The sequence below is a fragment of the Falco naumanni genome, chromosome 5, assembly GCF_017639655.2.
Source record: "Falco naumanni isolate bFalNau1 chromosome 5, bFalNau1.pat, whole genome shotgun sequence".
Lineage (NCBI taxonomy): Eukaryota > Metazoa > Chordata > Aves > Falconiformes > Falconidae > Falco > Falco naumanni.
In genome coordinates, this window is record NC_054058.1 from 36926365 (window position 1) to 36940961 (window position 14597).

Sequence of the window (14597 nt, forward strand, 5' to 3'; positions counted from 1 at the left end):
AGTTCTAGCTAAAAAAAAGCAGTAAACCCATCACAGTTTGATCTGTGATCTCAGCATGATCAGAGAAAAGCTCCTAATGGAGCAATTGCTGCAACAGTGATGGAGAGCTCAGGCTGCAAAGTGATGCACCTGCGAAGACTGTGCAGCCAGCTCTGGCATGCAGCCAGGGCCTTGAAATGCCCTGTGCCCAAAGAGGCACCTAGATGCACATTACCTGTGTGCAGAGGTGCCCTCACTGAAGTCTCTGCAGCACGATCCTGCACGTCCCTTGTGAAAGCATCATGACTCTGGGTTCATCTCAAGTAGCTGTAAACAAATGTACGCAGCATAGAAAACAACTGGGGAAATTTCCAGCCCCCACACAACTGCAGAATTATGATTTCTTTTGGGTTACAGAGACATGGCAGGATGGTTCACATGACTGGAGAGTTGCCACAGATGGATATAGGCTCTTCAGGCTGGAAAGGGTGAGGAGTGGTGGTGCCTTATGCAGAGGAGTGCCATGGGACAAGTGATGAGCCAGTTGAATTCCTGTGGGCAAGAAGAAGAGGGCAAAATAACGTGGGCAGTGTTGTGTCAGGCACTCACTACAGACTAGCTGATCAAGGAGAGCATGTCAATAGAGCCATCTCACACAGGCACAGGCCTTAGGACCCATGGGTGTACTTTAACTGGAACAGCTATACGGTCAGGCACAGTCCAGGTGGTTTCTGGAGTGTGCTGAAGACAATTTCTTGACACAGGCAATCAATGAGGCAACTAGAACATGCACTGTTGGGTTTGCTATTCACAAGAAAGGATGAATGGGTCCAGGACATGATGGTCAAGTGTAAGTTTGCCTGCAGCAACCATGAAACCGTGAAATACTAAATCCTGCAAGAAGTCAGCAGGACAAATAGCAATTACCACCCTTGCCTTCAGGAGAGCAGGGACCTGCTTGGCAGGATCCCAAAGGGAGCTGCTCTGGAGAGCAAAGGGGCCCAGGAGAGCTGGTTGTTCTTCAAGGGAAGCCTCCTCAAAGCGTGAGAGCAGCGCATGTCATTTGTTACCTTAATTTCCCACAGTATCCTTGTAGCTAAATCAATAAGATACAGACTGGCAAGGTAGGCAATTAAGTGGGTGGATGATTTTCCTGATCATGGGGCTCAAAGGACTGGGATCAGCCCAGCTGGTGGCTGATCACTCATGACATCCCTTAGATATCCATACTGGGGCTGATAAAGTTTAACATATTTATCAACGACCTGGATGATGGGACAGAGAGCACTCTTACAAGTACAGCCTGGAAGAGCTAACAAAAGCTGAAGTATGTTTGCAGAGTAGTCTGGGAGTTTTTCAGCTTTTGAGTGCCCACCATATTTCAAACAGTTCCACTGCAAGGCCTTAGGAGACAAAGCTGTGACAGTCCTGTACTCAGTGAGCTCGGTGAGCAGGAGCTGGCTGAGTGCTAAAAGGTGATCAAGGGGTTCCTCTCATGCTGATTTTTCATGACACCTGCACTCAGATGACAAGTGAAAAGATGGGAAGTGTGGTCCAAAGAATGACAGTGCACATTTCCTGGTCACCCCACTAGCAAAAGGAAGTCACCCTGCCCATTTCAATTTATTTTGAACTCCAACTTTATGAACTTTAGCTGAAAAATACCCACTTGGGTTTCTTCCTTTCTGCTTAGTTGACTAAAGCCAAAGGCTGTCAGACTCCCATCACTCACCTCGGGACCGTAAGAAGGATGGTTGATTGGAACTTCCAAAGTGGATTTACTTTTAATGAACATCAACCTGGAAGTCCATCAGAAGGGTAACTCTCCAGCTGCTCCTCTTCCTGTGGTTTGGCTTGATGTAAGGCAACAAAGCTGCAACCTGAAATATACACCAGCTTAAGAAAAAAAAATACTACACACACACATACAGCCCCCAGTTTACACCTTTCCAAAAGGTTTCCAGGTAAATCATCTTTTCCTCTACCCCTTTCAAGCTCCAAACTAGACAGTTCCTCCATTTTTGGCTGGTAGCATGGACTGCCATTTCTGCAAAGGACTGGAGTAAGTGTTATAGCTTAAGTAATTACAAAAGAAGAGTTTTCAAAGCAGGCAAAGAAACAAGAGACAACAAATCTCTTTCTGAGAGAGAAAGAGAAAAGGGTAATTATCCTTCTGAAGAATGAAAGCTGTTCATTTGCATTTCTTTTCAATAAAGTAATATTTTGAGTGATTTTCAAGTCAGGGAAAAAACCCTCCAAATCCATACATATTAATTTTAGCTAGCTGCAGCCCAGCTAGGCTGGGTGCATGTCTTTGACTGTGCACAGTCAATTAAGATACGAGCTAAGTGAAGTTACAGAAGTTGTGTGCAGACATCACCATTCTTTGACTGAAAAACCTGCAATACAAACAGAAAGGCACCTTTAAGAAAAAACTTATTAATATTGCAAAACGAAGCGTTGAGAAGTAAGGTAATGCAAGAGTTGCCTGCACAGTTTTAATTGAGCCTTTTTGTCCATTTATTCTGTAAGATCTGCATGGGTTCAGAGCAGGCAGTCTTTTGTACTCACAGCATCCCTCTGAGGTGCCAGCAATGGAGAAAACGTAAGTCCAAATGACCTTCTAAGTGTTGATACCTAGTAGGAAAAGCCTAGAAGCTGTCACACCATGCCCAGCTCCTGGCTCGGGTTGCAAATGGCTTCTGCAGATCTTCCTGCAGGTTCACAAGTTTGACACCCCAGACATAAAGGTCACGGATTACTGCCTGTGTATGAAAACTTCTGATTCAGTAATTACCCAGCACCGCACACTCAGTCCTTTGCAGAGGTGCCGTGAACATCTTTCAATGGCCAAATAAACCCTTTTCCTCCTCTCCCTTTTTGCTTCAATACTGGAGCCAGCCAGGAAGCACTGGTCACGTAACGTGAATATCTTGTTGAGCTTTTAGAAATTTTTCATTCAAATCCCAGCAGGCTGACTGCTTTCCCTGTAACACTGTGGAGCCAAACCTCAGCAACATTTCATTCTGGAGGAGCAAAGCCTCTTGGGACAGCACAAATGGTCAGTGTGAAGCCTGTTGCTCTTGTTCCCTGGCTGTCCCTCTCCCAGGCTACGGCAGAGCTGGGGCTGGTAAAGACCCCAGAAACCTTTCCTCCTTGGTGACCTTTTCTGAGCCCAGAAAACATCATCTCCCACCCAGTCCCAGAATTTTTTGGTCCTTCCTCCACCTCCTTTTTTCAGCCCACCATCCATCTTTTGCCTGTTTTGCCTTCACTTGGATGGCCTCTCCTGACTGTTTCAGTGCTGGAAGGGAGCAAGGGGAGCACAGACGAGACCAGCTTCGCACTTGTCATTCACCCTTGCCAGCCTCCAGCCGCCAGCAATAACCACCACCTGCTCTGCTCAGACGTCTCTGGGGCATTTTAGCTTAAAAACTGAGAACTCTATCAAGCACATGCAAACTGAGTTTTCAAGTGCTTGTAATGCAGCCAAGTTTGAGCACAGTTTTAGAGAGCTGGTGCAATGTGTCTTCCTAACAGAAAGCTGCCTGCTGCCAAATTTCATGTGCAATGCTTCAAAGCATTAAACGGAGAAAGGAAAATATCGCCAGAAATTTTTCTAACGGGTTAGGAGAAGGTCAGATAAACAATGGGTTTCTAAGAACAATGTCAGCCATTAGAAGGGATTAAAAAATTTTTGGCTGAATGTTCCCAAACAAATTTAGCCTGAGGCACAACCCCAGCTCGGGAGATTTTAGTCTCAGCCAGTTCACTGTGACTTTTTTGGCCTTCAGATGGGGTTTTGTACATTGGAAGTACTTCTACAGCCTTAAGATGGACTGTGCTAACAGCTTGTTCATAATAAAGCAGTCAGCAGAACTGAAATAGCCAAGTCTTTCGTAGTTACTGTTACTATGACTTACTGCCAGCCTTCCCACATTGCAAAGAAATCTGTTCTCCAGGCTTTTCTTCTTTAAAATCCCCGTGGCTTCCTACCCTTTTCCCTATATCAATTACAGCAGCTCACCTATGACACAAACAAGTGAGTGTTAGTCAGACTTTGGTTCTTTCAGCCATCCCGTCCCATCCCATCTTGTCCCATCCCCATACAGGTCCCTTGCACTTAAAAAGCACAACTCTGAACTCGATACCAAAAGCAGTGGGGGTCTTGGGCTCCATCTTTCACACCGGAGAGGCCACTTTACGCTGGTGCTGCAAGGTGTCGAGGAGCCAGGCTCTAGTGGCGGCTGTGACCATCCTGGCAATATGAGCTGTGTAGTCACTGCAGGCGTCGGCGTCTGGATGAACAAAGCAGCCGCTGAGATGAAGTTACCCACAGACAAGCCTCAGACAGTAAGGGCAAGCTGAAAAATTGAAATGAGAGCAGAATGGCTTTCTTTTGACTTGATTTTGACTGTACTGAGCTTGCACATACACATAACACTGCCCAGTAAGGGTTCACCGGTTCAGCGAGTGGCTAGACCATGGTAGTTATGGACCCTAACCCCAGCATCCTGGTCATGTTAACTGGGGTTAAAGCAGAAATCAAAACAAGCTGGTTTGGTTTTAATCACTGAATTTAAGTTCAGATTTTCCTACAGGCCTTAACTCCTCAGGCCACAGTGTTCCCACTGTTACTTTGAACCGAGTTAGCTAAACAGAGCTCACTCAGCACGTGCCATTTCTAACCCCAGCGCGGGGAGGTAGCAAATCAAAGTGCTGTTTCTCATGGGTAATGGTACCAGCACTGGTCTAAAATGCCTCCTGAAGATACTGTTAAACTTCTGTGATGTGGCCAAGCTCTGGGAAGATGCCTGCTCGTTCAGAAAATGACTGGCAGCAGTTGCCTTGACTCACACTCTCCTGTGAAACTGTCAGAAAAATATGGCTTACGCCCCCGATACATAGGCTGTTGATGTGTCTCAGCTGCTGGTTTTGGTTTCCTGTTCTTTAAGCTTCTCAAGAGCTGTGAATATATTGCTTCTCTTTTCATTTTTGGTTTAGTACTGATACCATGGGGTTTTTCTTTGCTGTAATGAGAGCATCCAGGGGAATTTTGGACGGAGGTACTGGCTAAAATCCTGGGGCTTGTTTGGTTGGTTTTTTTCCCTGTAAGAGATGCATTTATGTCCATATGGGGAAACTCATCTTGCTTTCCTGAAGTGTGAGATCAGTGGGACACCTTTGAAAATAATGAGGTGATTAAATCCAGAGTTTGGAAGCCAAACAGACAAAAGCGTCTTGGTTTAGTTTCTGCCATTGATTTGCCCTGTGAGTTAAAGGCAAGCACTCAGCTAGCTGCAAGCTCAATTTCCTCGCTTGTAAAATGTGTTTAATGGGGCTGTTTACCCAGCTGTGAGAAAGCATCTACAAATCTAAGTGCAAAGTACATTAATGAGCACTGATACCATAATTATTACAAAGCAAAGAAGAGGGTTGCCAAAGATCTCAGAGTAGAGGTTAAAAAAAAAGACAAAAAATTAATTTGAAGAACTCGCTCTTTTTCCAGGAAACATCTAACTGATCTTTTCCTTCTGGCAGAGGGAGTATTTCACAGTGAGCATTTTGCTGCTGCTTCCATGTATTGGAAGGACAGCTGGGGATGCTGTTTTGTCATAGTTAGGTTCTCAGTTCAGTTATTTATGAATCTAGGTAAAAAGGGAAGTTAATCTGACTAAAAGGAGAATTGCATTTTTCTCTTGTGCTTACAGCACTCAGGAGCAGACAGAATAACCTGGGGTGATGCTGTCTCCTAGTACGTAAGTCAGATTCCAGATTTCAATGATAATTCGCTCTCTTTTCACTCCAAGCTTATTAGCTTGTTTCTGATGGCTCCTGAACATCCCTGGCTTCCCAGGAAAGCATTCAGAACTGTGTGCTCAGCACATCTCAGAAAGAAGAGATGAAGAGAGGCATTACTTATAAAACATACTTGCTATTACAATTTCCTTGGAGTCAATAAAGGTAGGAGCAACTATCTCTGTTCACATTGCTTTCCTCCTGGCTTGGTGGCTGTGATTGCTCCAACGGTGAGAGTAAAAATATTCTTGTTCTGGTAAAGTGGCGCATTATCTACTGCATCCATGTAAGTGTGTGCTCGGAGCAATACCACAGCGGTTATTTTGGTGCATGCTGTTAGCTCCTGTCTCATTTAAGTTAAACAGCTGCTTTCAACATCGTGAGCACGTGCTGTTGCTCAGCTCAGAACCCCTTTTCTTCCTTTGTGCTGCCACATTTGCACAGCTGTTTTGTATAGAGAAGCTTGTGTTAGCCGGCCTGTCACCGTATGATAAGGTGTGCAGGCGTTAGGCTCTCAGACACGGTTCTCTTGTGTGTTTGCCTTAGGCTGGGTCTGGTAGATGCAAAGGATCCTACAGAAACAGCAGAGCTGTACCTAGTCTGGGGCCCTGCTGCGCTGGTCTCTATAAAGGGACGCCAGCAGGTATCTGCTCCCCAGGACTTAAACTAAGACTGAACTGCAGGGGAACTAAAACGCAGGACATCAAACACAAGGAAATGCCTGAGCAAACTGAGCCCAGTCGCTTGCCAGTCTGGGCTCAGACTGCCGGTGCAAGGGGTGCAAGACCAACGCCCCCCCTCCCAAGGCACTAGCGAAAAAGTCACAGGCAGAAGCAACGCTGCAATTTTTTCCTGGTTTTAAGGACAGCAAACACAGGCTCAGCACATTTGCATGCACTTGGATGTTTACTATAGCTATTTATTAACCTTAGATAGCACCAAGTACAGACATCTGCTGCTGTGCGGGTGGGTGGGCACCTCGCAGGCAGTGGGAAGTACCTGCAGGTCGGGCATGTCATAGGCACCTGAGTTGCATGGCAGGGACAGTGTTGGGGATGTGGTTCCCACTGCCACAGTAAAAGCAACGTGAGCCCAGCTGGCACCCCATGGCGGGTCCCAAATGGAGAGTTGTCCATACCTGCAACAGGCTGACAGCAGGCTGCTGGTGGGTCCTCCTCCAACCACTAAAAATCAGGTGGCTTCTCCTGGCAATCTGCAAAAACAAAAAGACACCTCTGACTTTGCTCACTAACAAACAGTACAAATCCCAACAATCTCAACACTCCTGTCTTACTCTCAGGCACCTGAGGAGCTTCAAGGGGCAAGACTTAATGATAAGAGAGAGAAAAAATCATGACTGATAAAGAAATCCAAGGAGAGAAGGGAAGCGATGGAAAAGACAGCATGATTTGGAGAGCAGACTGTCACGGGCAAAGGCACGTGTACTGGCAGGCCAGGCTTAACTGCAGAAGAAAATGCGACTGCTGCTCACTGGGTAAAAATTGATGATTGTTCTGTCAAGCAATTCATGATCTCCTGAATTCTGCCCTTTGTTCGGCAGTCCATTAAGGCAGCAGCAGATGAGCAGAAGAACTTACAATGATTCTATTAGGAAACTATAAATAACTTTCACAGCAAAAATGAAATGTGCATTTGTCCCAGCACTTTTTGCCCAAATGATTATTAATCCACTTAAAATGAAAATACTCAAACATACCATTTTGATGATCTAAAACCTCTGTTAATCATTTGTGAGAGCATAGGATGCTTGTTGTTAAGAGTACAGAGTTTATTATTTTGCTATTTTCATGAATAACGCAGTGTCAAGCTCTCATTAGCAAATTTTCATGGGTTTATCTGCACTTTTTCTGTCAGTATAAACAATGGCTTGAATACAAATCAGCATTTAGAAGTTTTTATCAGCCTGCTGTAAACATAAGATTGTTGTGTGTTACCATGACAGTGAAACAGGTTGTTTATGTTTGATTTCTGCATGATGCTCCTAATGATAGTTTATGCTTTGAAAATTCGAATGTGCATTGAAAATCAGAATGTAAATTTTATTTTTTTATGATTAGGAAACCCACAAATAACTGTTTTGGTTTGAAACATCGGCTCAGTCATGCTCACAGTTTGATTAATAACAGTGGGAGCATATGGAGTGAAGCAGAAATTAGAAATGATGGAAATGCAGGCAAGATCTTGTGGAGTGTTTAGCTAGTTGGTTACCTTTGGTACTCCATCCCAAGTTATCTGTAGGTTACTTTTGTCAAGAGCAGTTGCTACATTCTCATAGCAACCATACATAAAGGCTTATTTTTCTGTGTTCATTTTTATATTTTCTACAGCTATGTAGTTGTGGGTTTGTGTTAACAAAAATTGCATCAACAAAAATACCCACACTCTTTCACTCAGGAGGTATCCATAAGCAGTGATCTTTCCATGGCAAGGAGGAAGGACCAGAGTGGGCAACTGCAAGGAAAACTGGAAGTATTTTCTCTGTGTTTTTTAAGCTGTCCAAAAAGACTGAATGGATGCTTACAGACACGAGGCTGCCATGCTGCAGGTCATGAGTGGGAGAGATATGACATGGGAGGCTTTGGGGCCTCCATTGGACTGACCCTCCTCCCCTCCTCCTGATGGCAGAACTCTGAGATCCTCAATAAATGACCTCCCCACCTGCAGAGGAACAGCAGCTTCCTAAACCTGCTGCCCCCCCGGTCCACCGGGCACAGCTGCGTGGCCTTGCAGCTCACAGCAAGGCATCGCTGAGCACCAGCAACGTGCAGGGCTGAGCTAGCCAGGAAAAAAGAAGGTTTTTGTGGTAATAACACTTTAAAAATGTCGGGTTACTTAAAAAACCAAAAACTTTGAAAATTTGAAAGCCGTGCTACGTATGGCGATGACAAACCTTAGTCCTCCTACGTACTGAACACAGGTACTATGTAGGTGAGTTAATGGTTTTCCGCAGCTCCCTTCTGATTAGTGTTACTCCAGGATAAGACATACTGGTTCATATCTAGAAAGTGGGAAAGGCCTAAAACATATTCTTAATTACTTTATACTCTGTATTGCCTATTTGAAAGTCCAAAGCTTTTTGATTTGTCTTCACTGTGTTTTGAACTAAGGCCTCATTTTTGCATAGCCTTTGTACTCAGGATTAAAAATTCAACAACTGTTTCTAACATTACCTGTCTTCCTGTGCAAGTGTTATAGATTTGATCGTGAAGGGGGCAGCTCCTGTGATGACAACTTCATGGCATATGGATCCCACCACCCAAGTGCACCCCTGCAAACAGAGTCCACGTGGCTGCTACTCTTGGTGCCTGGAGGGAACAGGGGGAAGGGAAAAAGCTGCCAACCCCGGCCAGCTGTGTTCTGCCGTTTCTGGTGTGAGGGTGAGAGCTGCTGCTGACCGTGCTGTCTGCAACCTGGCTGGTTGCTCTAGGGAAGCAGCTTCAAACCCTCAGGCCAGCAGTGCCTGCTCTCAGCGTCACACAGCACAGGAGTTTTCAGCTGGGAGCACAACAGGGATGGAAAGGCTGCAGATCGCACAAGAAGTCAACGAACAACAAATTTTGCCACTGAAAGGCAGTCAGAGTGCAAATTCAATGTACAAACTCATTTGCACCTTTTGTTTGTTGCTGAAAGTCGATGAAAACAAGCACCTCGCCCTGAGCTTTGGGTGCAGCCCAGTCTGGGGGCAGCAGACAGGCAGCAGTGCTGCCACCTGCCTCTGCGCCCATCCCTGCCAGAAATGGGTGCTGTAAAAATCTCCTCTGAGAGAGAACCTTTAACCCTCTGCCTCATCTGCTCCAACTCTGCCCTGCAGATTAGAAAGGGTGGCTTCTTATTAGCCTGCAAAACCAAGAGGCGCATGCAAAGATCTTGGCTGAAACCCCTCTGTATTTTTCCATGACAGCCAGTGGAGCAGCTGCAGGGCTCAGCGAGAGCAGGGTAACCCCTTTATGCCATCCTCGAGCTGCTACAGATGGCCTTCGGCCAGTCCCCAGCTCCTCACCCTCTGCCCCCCAGCTTCATTTGTGCATGGGTTTTGTTGGAATGTGAATTCAGGGAGCCTTACGGTGGCAGCACCAGAGAGCCCTCACGGCTGGTACCCGAGCGCAGCCCTTCCAGGGTCGACAGGTGACCAAGCAGGCAGAGAAGGGTGCAGAGAGAGGTCAGAATGGTAAGAAGGAAAGGTGAACTCCTTCACACCCAACAGGCCAGGGTGAATTCTGCACCACAAAGGGTTAGGTGAGGTGGACCTGTGGTTTCTGTGCAAGGTTGAGATGGTTCATCAGCCCGAGGAGTGTCTGTGCTAGCCAACCCGCTTCCCTCAAGTAGGCTAGGAGTGACTGAAGTCAGGCTGAAGACCTCTGGTCTCCAGAGTATCAACACAAACATCAGGTTTGCTAGAAAGCAGAGAAAAAGCAAGTGGGGAACAAGCAGTGTGTTTCAATTAGAAAGATTTTTCAATTACAAGAAGTAAGGCTCTGAAGATGAAGGCTCTGGTAACTACTTCCCAAAAGCTTCAGGCAGGCAGTGGTCCACACTCCCCTTTCCTCCTGGCTGTGCAGGGAGGGATCACGGCACAGTTCCCTGCAGGAATGGGGTCCAGAATAACCACCCACTGCTGCCACAACGCCCCAAGCTGCACAGTGGAAGGATAGAAGACAAGTCACAAGCTGCAGCAGCAGGAATTGCTGCTCTAGAATGGCTCAGCACAGGAAGGGGGGCCCAGAGATGGTGGGGAGTCTCCGCCTTGAAGGTTTTCGAGCAACCTGGCATAGTTCTGAGGCTCCACGAGGTTGGACCAGACACCTCCAGAGGTCCCTTCCAGTCTGTTCTGTAACAGGACTTTCAGGTAGCTGTAAAACGTGAACATGGATGGCAGGTGAAAAGTTCACGTGTCCTTTTTGTAATAGTTATGGTTGCTAGACCAGGATTCCTGATCAGAGAAATGATTTGAACTCTCATTTAAGTCTTGAACTAGAGCAGGTATACACCCTTGCGAACAATGGAGAAGATTTCCTCAGTTTTGGAAAAGAAAAAAGCAAAGCTGAAGAAGTCTGGAATAAATCTACTGATTCTATTTAACACCAAAAAAACCCAACAACCCCAAAACCCACCATCCAAACAAAAAAAACCCAGAGAGACAGAGAGAGAGAAAAAGGCGGAATTTCTGGACTTCCAGCTTGCCTGCATGATGGGGACATGTGATAGGCCAAAAACCCAATTGGAGAAGTTGCTGAAGTGATACAGCACTGAAATAGCCACCAGATACCAGGGGAGTAACCTCTCGGTGAGCCTGGAGGGCTGGAGCTTTCTGTGCTGTCTGAGGAACAGAGACCAGCAACAGATGCCCTTGGTCACACTTCAGGGTGAGAGGGAGGGCTGGGAAATGTGAGCTCCTGCATCCCAATTCCTTTGGGCTACAACTCCAAAACACAACCCTTGAGTGACTCCAAGATGAGTTAAGAAAACCAGGATGAGTTACCTGCAAGCAACACAGACATGCAATACACAGGTTACCTGAAAAGTAATGTAAAACATGGAGAACCGTGACGATAGAGTCTTACAAAGACTCCTGTCACCAACGGAAATGAGGATGAAAATGTCTCGACCTGTTCACACCTGTTATGAACTCTCAGGTGCTTTTTGAATCGTAGCGCCACAAGGCTTTTCAGAGTGACTAGGGATAGTTGTCTGCTCTGGAATTTACAACAGCTCGAGCTGCACAGCCAGCAGTAGCAACCAAGCTCAAACACTCGCTGTCAGTTGAGGCAGAAATTAAAACCAACGGGAAATACCGCAGTTAGCAGTTCTCCAACATAAGTTGCCATGTTATGTTGCTGTTAGAAGCTTATTTCAAGGATAGACACTTAGAAAGTTGTGGTCTGAAGGTACAAAGCCTGCTGACTGCAAGGATTTTATTCTTTCATGAACGCTGCCTGTTTGTGTGTGCAGAGGCACAGTGGCAGAGGCCTTGCGGGAGACTCTGAATTGTGACATTTAAGTTGCTGAAGTACCCCATGAACTCATGACAGACCTTAGCTGTGGGTTTTATGGCTCCCACCCGATGTCATGCAACCTGGTCAACAAACAGAACCATTTTTTTCTCAGCTACTGAACCCTTATACTCATATTTCCAGACATATGTATATGCTTATATGCTTAAAAATCAAAAACATAAGTATACGTATTCTTCCACACTGCAAATCAGTATATCCTTAAAGCACCTAGTGAAGAAAAAGGTAGGTCAGAGGGCTGTTGCAAATAGCCAGATGAAAAGGCTGTTCAGACAAGCCCCAGACTGGTCCTTTCTCTTGCATTGTAAAGGACATGAAAGGAAAGTTCCATCAGACCCCTCACTGAACACTTGGCTGCAGACTCGGAAGAGCCGTTTAGGTTTTTGATCAGCTACTCTCAAAGTCCAAGTAACTCCAATAAATGCTAAAAATAAGGGGCGAGTCTCTCTGCAGAACTGGTAAATGCAGGTTGCACAGACTTTGGGTGTCTTCCTGACTGTAGCAGCTTTTTTAACTAGCTCAAATGAAAACCTAGAAAATGAACATCAGCCTTTGTGTTCGTTTCTGTGTTTGCTATTGACTGGAGGCAGAAAATAAAGATGAAGTATATGTGCTTTGAAGAGGGAACAACAAACCCAGGTGACCTGGCCAGCATTCCCTTTTAAAGCACAACAGAGACTATCCTCCGTTTGGAACAACCATTTGGGTGCAGAAAGGCTGTTCTATGTTGAAGAGATTTCAGGGCCTGTTGCTGTGTAGCCTAATAAACGGTACAGAATGAGTTTGGTATGATAACCTACGTACACTGCTCTTCCAAAATGCACACACGTGCAACTTCACACAGAAAACGTCAGCAGGAAAGCCACCTCCAGCAGTGAGGACTTCACGCCTTCAAGTGCCTTTCCAGTGGTCTCAGGTCTCCTCCTTTCATGTCTTAGCATTCCCCACAAGGAGCCCCAAGAACAAATCCTCAGTGACTTCTACTGACCTGTTATTTCTCCATGGCTTTTTCACACAATTAGGCCACTTGTAAAATGTTTTCACACCTCTCCTTATTTTCAAGAGCCACTTTGGACTATAAAGCTGCAGTGCTGACCCTCAGCTCAGGGGTGAATCCATCAAATGTGGGTGACGGGCAGTGTCTGAGGCCAGTGGGCCACACTGCAGAACAGAATTTGTCCCAGTTACTGGCAGTCTACAGTCACTGTTGGCAGTTATTAGGGATTGAGATTAGTGTTTTCTGCTTCTAATTTGTTCATCTTCTGCATGGTACAAAAGATGCACCTTCTTTCCCTCTTCCCCTGAGGCAACAAAACACAAACTCGATGTTTGCTAAGCCTGTCTTTCACATTCGTCATAAGGAATGCTTACATTTCTGCTGTAACAGCATCTTTTCTAAGTCTTTTGTGTTCCTGTGGCAACATGCTGCTGTTGTTTTTAATAAAAATTAGTTGTGTGGCTGAAGTAGTCCATGACTGCAGCCATCAGTGCCCTCTTTAAGGCTGCAAATGCCCACTTCCTTCTCATGGCCCTGGAAACTGTTTCTTCTCCCAGCACATTTTTCTGTCCTGTGAAGCCAAGAATGCTTCATACTTAGAGCAGAATTGAATACAACCCTGGAAATCTGCTTAGAGTCTGCAAAATCGGTCCATTCTGTATGGCCTCCACTTTTGGTTGCTGGAAATGTTTTCATCAGCAGTGTTTCACTGGCTTTGCTTATTTTCTTGTAGAGTGCAGCTCGTTGCTTTCATTTCCAAATGGTCACTTTATAGTTTCACCATCTGTACAGGTAGCGATTCCTCCTCAGAAGTTTTAGCCACAGCAGGACAACAGCTGAACAGACTGTTTTATACAGTAACCTCCTCATCTTGGTTTGCAAAGCAGCAAAGATATCACAAAACCCCAAAGTGTTACATTAAATCACAGCCTTTCTCCTGCTTATATACATAGTCCTTTCTTGCCTCTTTAAGATCCATTTCCATGTGGCCATTCCTAATTTAATCATGCAACACTGAGCAATACTTTGTCGTCTTTTTGGTATTTCTTCCAGCTACAAATGGGAACCATGAAATCTGTCTTACTTGTAAGGTACTCTGACACCAGTTGATGAAACAAGTGCATGAAAATAAGCAGATACTGTTATGCCCCATAATCCAGGTTGAGCATCTATTCGTGGTAATTCCAACAGTGGCCAAAAATAATGTCTTCAAAGCAATCTACAATTTTTAAGAATCTAATGATTCCATCTCTCTTCTGAAAGGGAAACACAGCTCAGGTGCAGGAACTCAAGTGGAAGTCCCAATTAAAAACTTTTCCTTTTTAATAAACCATTAGATGTCTCGACACTTCTTTGACGAATCAGCTTCAGCTCATGGGACTCTCACTATACAACACGCTTATCTTTACACCACTATACTTACCTTCAGTGTAAATGCCGAGCACCTCCCAGCTCCTTCCCTGAAAATTTCTCTGCTGATTTTTTGCTGCTCCGAACTGAAAGATCTTAGAATCATTGAATCATTTAGGTTGGAAAGGAACTTTAAGATCATCAAGTCCAACCTTTAACCCAGGACTGCCAAGTCCACCGCTAAACCATGTCCCTAACACTTCCAGCTTGAAGTCAGCCAATGCCTGACAACCCTTTCAGTGAAGACATTTTTCCTAATACCCAAACTAAACCTCCCCTGGCGCAACTTGGGGCCATTTCCTCTCATCCTATCACTTGTTACCTGGGAGAAGACACTGGCCCCCACCTGCCTACAGACTCCTTTCAGGCAGCTGTAGAGA